Genomic DNA, 6,636 nt, shown 5'->3' with positions numbered 1-6,636 from the left:
TTCTTCAGACGACCATCATGTGCTGTCAATGCCAAATCTTGCTTGTTATTTGTCAGCAAGAGTAGCAACATCTGCTCTTTGGTAGGCTCATCTGGGAGCAAAACAGCTGGGAGTAGCACAGCTCCCTAAAGCATGACAACAGGCAGCTCCAGCAGCTCCCAGAGATGCCACATAGCCAAATTACTTCATTCCCTGCCACTTTCAGTAACATTTTTTATGTATGTATCTTAAGGCACAAACAAACACTTGGAATCTTGGTGGTCAAACCCTCCCATCTGCCATGGTCTCTGCTGACAGAGAGTGGTCAGGAAAAGCACAGGCAGTTTCCTGCAGACTTAGGGACCATTTATGGACAAGTCTCCATCTTTCCCATCCTGTGTTGTTTTTTCCCCCTTCTTGTGGTGTCGATGTTGGTTGATGACTGCAGTTGTGCTTGGGAAATAAATAACACAACCCTGCTTCAGGAAACTTTAAAGTGATTCAAAGAGGCACCAAATAATTTCCTTATGTGCTTTTGCAGTTGTTTTTTTTTAATACAGCCACAAAGTAGGATATTCAGCTTCATCTATGGAAACACTCTGTTCATCAGTCTTCTGCATTAATTCAGTGATGTAAGTGTGAGCACAGTTATAACCTAGAGGCACTTGGAAAACGGAGCAAAGTCTGGCCTTACTGATTTTTCCTTGCTGCTATCCTGCTGGCTCGCACATCACAACATAGTCCAACACCATCCCCATAAACAGCAGGAGAGAAAAAACTCCCATATCCAAAAGTCTCTGCAGGCTTCAGAAACAGACTGACAATAATTTACAGACAGACAGAAGACCCTGAAAACACATGAAAGCCACGGCAGAAAGAATCCCAACCCAATACTGTACACATCTGTGCAATGAGCCTGTCCCTCTCCTCCAGGCAGCGTTTACACTCAGCAGTACAGCACACTGGCAGCTGTTGCACCCTGATGGCTTTCCCAGAGCTGCTGGTAGAAGCTATGGACCACCAATTTAAGAAGCCTTTTTTGGTAAATGCCCCCATCTTGTCATACAATAGTCTGATGTGAAATACCATATTTCCTGATTTAAAAAAAAATTACAAATCAACCATTATTTTTTTAAATTTTGATTCTTCTCATGAAAAAATGGCAGACCTCAGACCACTTTCACTTTATTTTATCATTTTACCATTACTTACCATTACTTCTTCTCCTTTAACAATTCTATTTCAAAGTTCAGTCCTGCTATCCCCAAACAGCTGAACACAGAAGGCACTTGATGGTCTCAAACCTAACGTGGCAACAACTCCACCCTCTATTATATATACTAATATTTTTCCCTTGACTTAACTAGAGGGATTCAAATGAGATCTCAGCAGCAACATGCCCAACAACCACAAACCGCCACAGTGATGCTTCTTTCACACATTTCACCTGGAGATGCACCAAAACACACTTGGGCTTTCCACAGCCTCGAGCTCTCCAACACCACAAGGTGCTGCCAGTTCTCAGGTAAAATGAGCAGCCTCTCCTCTACTTCCCCACCAGGATTTCCTCAAAAATCATTAACTACATTAGTATGTGTTTTACTTTTGCCTCTTGTTTTTTGATGCCATTCTTAGCATATTTCCAAGAAACTCTCTGAATCCACAGGATTACAGGCTTTTTTCTTCATTAATGCTGAATTTAAAAGCTGTGCTTTAGAATAATGCCAAGTAACAGAGCATCAACATCAAAAGTCACAAAAACTGACACTGCAAGACCTAGGTACCTCAAAGTGGTACCAATACCACAGCACAAAAGAACACCACTGTTATTATTCTGAACAAATACGTGGCAATGTTGTCCTCATCACTGCCAGTGGCAAAGGAAGCATGGAAGGATTATCTAATTTCTTCTAAACCTTTCAGGAAACCAGAGGCAGAAAGTAGCACTTCAGTTTTTGTATCAGTTTCCCACAGAAGATGAGTCGAACCTGGAGGTCAATCTACATATGAGTTCATTGTCCATCTTCTCGTGAAGTAAAAAATTAATTACTGGGGTGGAACAGGCAACGAAAAGAAAGCAGATTTGCAGTTGAGACAACATGCATGTCCTGTGAGAGGTCACAGGACATCTGGTCAGTGGTTTGGATGTTAGCAAGTAGTCTTTTCATCAAAGCAGTAATACAAGCTTTAACCATTCCACAGAAGACTGGGTTTTATTCTTGTTGGGGCAAAGATCAGAAATAGTTATTTACTTTGACCACAAAGGTGATCTTATCTCTTGCAAAACCTCATGTGCTCCTCCTCACGATCATTCCAGCTTCTTTAAGAACCTGCACATCTCTGCACAGACCATCACTACTGCACCCTGACAGTAGGACCCCAAAGTACATGGCAAACTACTCCTTCACTGCCCTCAAAGCTGGCTCCTCTCCCCCTTAAAGGCTGCAAAGAAAGTCCCACAAAATAATTATCTGAATCTCTAAGCAGTTCCTGAGAGCGTGGCATCTGCCAAAACCAGGGAGGACACGGAGATGGCTGAAGAAGGCAACATCCCGCTACTGGCTGCACATGCAGCTGACCGGGGGTGGGGGTAGCACAGGCGCTCCTCACTCTTGCTGAACTCCAGATCCTAACGACGGATCCTAATAACTCCAGATCCTAATCCTCACTCCCCCAAAACACTTTACAATCATCGCCACGTAGGAACCTAGCTAAAAGTTCGTTTACCAGCTCGTTCACTAACTCTCAAATTCTCACGCTGACCAGGTCTTAGAACCATTTCTCGATGGTCTGCGAATGCAATGGCACGCGGATGCCAAGAACGCCAAGAGCATGGTCTTGGCCCAAGTTTGATCCTGTTGGGGATGGTCAGCCTGCGGAGCCCACCCTGACTCGGGGTCACTGTCACCTTCTCAGAGTGAGCTCTCACCTTGTCCAGCCCTGCTCCAGCACACTCCCGCTTCCCTGCAGCTGAGCAGCGCTGCTCGAAAAGTCGCTTGACCACTTCCCAAGGAGTCAACATCACACCACACCACCTCGCTTCACCACCGCCCTCCCGGCCGCCTCTTCACAGGTACCAGCCTCATCTCCACCCCGGGTCCCGCTCACCCCCAGCCCCTCGCGGGGAACCGGGGTCGTCTGTCGCGACAGGCGGCCGCTCTCCCCGAGTCCGCCCTACCTTCCTGCGGCTGCCCGGGGGCTGCGGGGCGCAGCAGGCGGGCGCGGCGCTGCCCCGCCGCCCGCTCCGCACGTAGGTGACCCTGCGACGGCCACCCCCGGCCACCGCCACCGCGCCCGGGCGCTGCTCCGCGCCGCGGGACGGGGCGGGAGCCCGCGCCGCCACCGCCGCGTCCCGGGACTTCTCCTCCGGACACCAGGACCGCCTGATGCCCAGCTGCAGGCAGAGGAAGAGCGCGGCGGAGAGCAGGCAGAGGCGGAAAGCGGCGCCCCGCCAGAGCGGCCGCTCCTTGGGCATGGCGTCGGGGGCTGCCCTGCCCGGCGCTGCCGCCCCCCCGCCCCGCCGCAGGGCTCATGCCGCCGCCGGGCCCGGCCCCGCGGCCGCCGCCGCCGAAACTTGGGAGTCCCCGCCCCGAGCGGGGCCGGCCGGGGAGGGGCCGGGATGCCCCTGTCCCGGCCCGGCGGGGGCTGCGGGACGCAGCGGTGCTCGCCCCAGGCGGCCCGGGGGATGCTCCGCGCCCCGGCAGTGCCCGCTGCGAACGGGGCCGCGCCGCTGTGCAGCCACAGGTGTGTACCAGCGGGCCTGAGGGAGGACACAACCCCCCAACTATTGTATCAGCCCGTCTCTGTAGCGTGGAAGTGCGCCAACTTGTTAAGGTACGTATTAGTTCAGATTATACACTGTGATGTCACGAGGTAGTGACATTTTACTAGAGACTTAGTGATTGTTTATGTTGAATTCAAACAAAAGGAAAGCCTGGCCGTGGAAGTAAGGACTTTGCTTCTTGTAAGGTTAGAGCTGCCCCGTGAGGGATAAAGGATTTTGAACAGCCAAGATAACACCAAAATCCTAGTTCCTCTGATACATCTTTGAAACCCTCCCTTCTCCCCCCAGTATCATCTGGCAGTAAAGATAACTAACTCTAGCAAGGTTGACTCCAGGAACATCTGGATCAATAGACAGGCAGCAAGAATGCTGCAAAGATAGACCTGCTTTGGAAAGTTTTACTATGATTAGTAACCAGTGGTGTTGCTGTTAGTGACCAATTAAATCGTGTTGGTCCTGAACTTTTGAATGAGAAGCCTTTGTGAAACATCAGTTGTGGTGCCCTACGTTGGCTGCAGTACCTCATGCTTACGAGTAACTCTTTTAAGTTTATACTTTGCCTCCTAGCCTTTCTCCTGGGGAGTCACACCATCCTGCTGATTTTCATGACACATCCTTGGTTTCACATGTGAAGGAATGGATCTACATGAGCTGAGAGGCATTACAGGGGACAGGTGTCCTGCTCGTCTCAGTGGGAGCACAGGAGGCTCTCCATCTGTTTTGCAATGGGGACACACTATGGAGAGCTATGAAGTGCTCAGGAGGGCTTTGGTCCTAAGGAACTAACCCATGGCTAAGGCAGGAGCAGGAAGTGGTGCTTGGTGGGATTTTCTGAAGCAGGAGCACAAGTGGGGAACAGGGTCAATGACAGGAGGCAAGCTCTGTGGGAACAGGGATCGGGTGATGGTGACCAATTTGCAGCTCAGTAAGTAACAAACATTTTCCCAGATGGGATTTGCAGGACTTGGATACATGACTACTCCCCGCTTCTTTGCCAAGCAGGGAAGAGAGGCTGTGACTCTTGTCTCCTGTTGTCCTGTGAGCAGTACTGTGCTCCCAGTGTCCCTGCTTTGTCTGCTGGCGAGGGAGAGGTGCACCAAGCTCCTTGTGGTGTCCTCTCCGGGGCAGCAGGCTGCACTACTCCTCTCTCTGACCTCTCCTGTCCCTTCACCGCCTGGAGCAGAGCCAGAGCTGGCTGCTGCTGGGGCAGCAGGTCAGAGAGGAGCACTGGCAGAAGTGCAGCGTGCCAGCAGCCAAGCAACCCGACCTGCTGGCAGTAAGATGGGGGAGCTGCCTGTACGAAGATAAGAGAGGGATCAATGATCTGTCTGGAGAAATGGGATTTCAGTGTGGCTCCAAGCACAGATGCACTTGGCAGGTGATGTGAATGATTCCTGCCATTTAAACATTGCTGTTCCTCTATTTTTCAGGCAAACTGTCCTTCTGAATTAGGTTAAAGCAATTCCATGGTTTTTTTTAAATGCTGTAAATGTAGGCCCCTCTCAGAAGGGTGTGTCAGTCCTACCTGCTTTTCCTGTAGCAGGGAAGTGGCTCCTGTGCCATAAAGTCAAAACAGGGCCTGACACAGATGACAACTATCTCAAAAAAACCCCTATCTGAAGCAGTTTCCTAATAGATCTGAACACATTTGTTGATGTAATCCTATATTTTGATCAGCTTGCAGCCAACATGGAACAGCCTCAGGTGTTTGCACAGGGAAGCAAGTTGGCTCTGGAAGTGGATCTTCCTGACAACAACAGACTTTTCCTGTTCCCACCCCACTTAAGTGGCTCACAAATGGATCAGACAAGTCCTGGTGTTCGTGTAAGGAAGAAACACATTTATGAGAGCAAAGGTAGAGTGTAACTGAATCAATCGTGTGTCGGGCTCCATTTGTGAGCATCACCTGGGGTTCATCAGCAGAAGGTCACTTGGGGTGTCTCAGGGCTGCCTGTGCATCACTTTGCTCCTCTGTGAAATGGCAACATTCGTATGGAGGACAAAAGTAATGTTGCTGCTCAGGGAAGAGAGATTTTAGACATACCTCAAGAACATTAAATGCAGGGGTATTATTTCATAAAATTCTTAGCACAAATACTGTTTTAAGCTATCAGCACCTAGTCAATAAATAATGGTATGTGAAGGTCCTATTAAAATATAAGTTTGTGTGTGTATGGTTACGGAGGAAATCTTGAAGGCAGACTGACTCTAGAAGTATAAAGTGCATATATACATTTTAAAACTCTCTCTTGAAGTTTAATCCTTGAGAAATCAAAGCTTTCCTAAAAGCTTGAACAATACATTTTCAGATAAAAGAGGTCTACCTGAGCAGAATAGAAACCACACGGTCTTTCTTGGTTTTAGCATCAGAGTTTCATTTATTTTTCTTCCCTCATTGTGTAGTTTCAGCAAAAACCTCAAATACTTGAACCCACCCACTCTTCTTGTCATCACTGAGCTGTACCTGTAAATGCTGACCTTGTACAAAATATTCCCTTCCTTTACCTAGAAAGCTGATAAGCCCCAGTCTGTGGGCACAATAGGAGTGGTCCTGATAAAGAACAGTTTGCTAATTTAAATCAGTGTTTTCATTTTCCTTTTGTGTTGTAACAAACAATTTAATTTCTTGTGCTTCCTCCCCACCTCCCTGCCCTGCAATTTCTTATGAATGTAAGTCTGCCTGTTAAAAACACAACAGAGAATTTCTAAAGATAGAGAATAAAAGAAGAATGGTAGAGAACGATCTCAGGAAATCTCAGGGACAATGAGAAATCTTATCAGGCTTGGCATGAGAATCAGTGAGAATTAAGATAGTCCCTTAAACAGTCTCACTTCTTCATTTTAACAAGTGCATTATAAATCAGTTCCTCCCC

Source organism: Catharus ustulatus, chromosome 3 (assembly GCF_009819885.2).
Source record: "Catharus ustulatus isolate bCatUst1 chromosome 3, bCatUst1.pri.v2, whole genome shotgun sequence".
In the NCBI taxonomy this organism is placed as follows: domain Eukaryota; kingdom Metazoa; phylum Chordata; class Aves; order Passeriformes; family Turdidae; genus Catharus; species Catharus ustulatus.
This window is presented reverse-complemented; position numbering follows the sequence as displayed.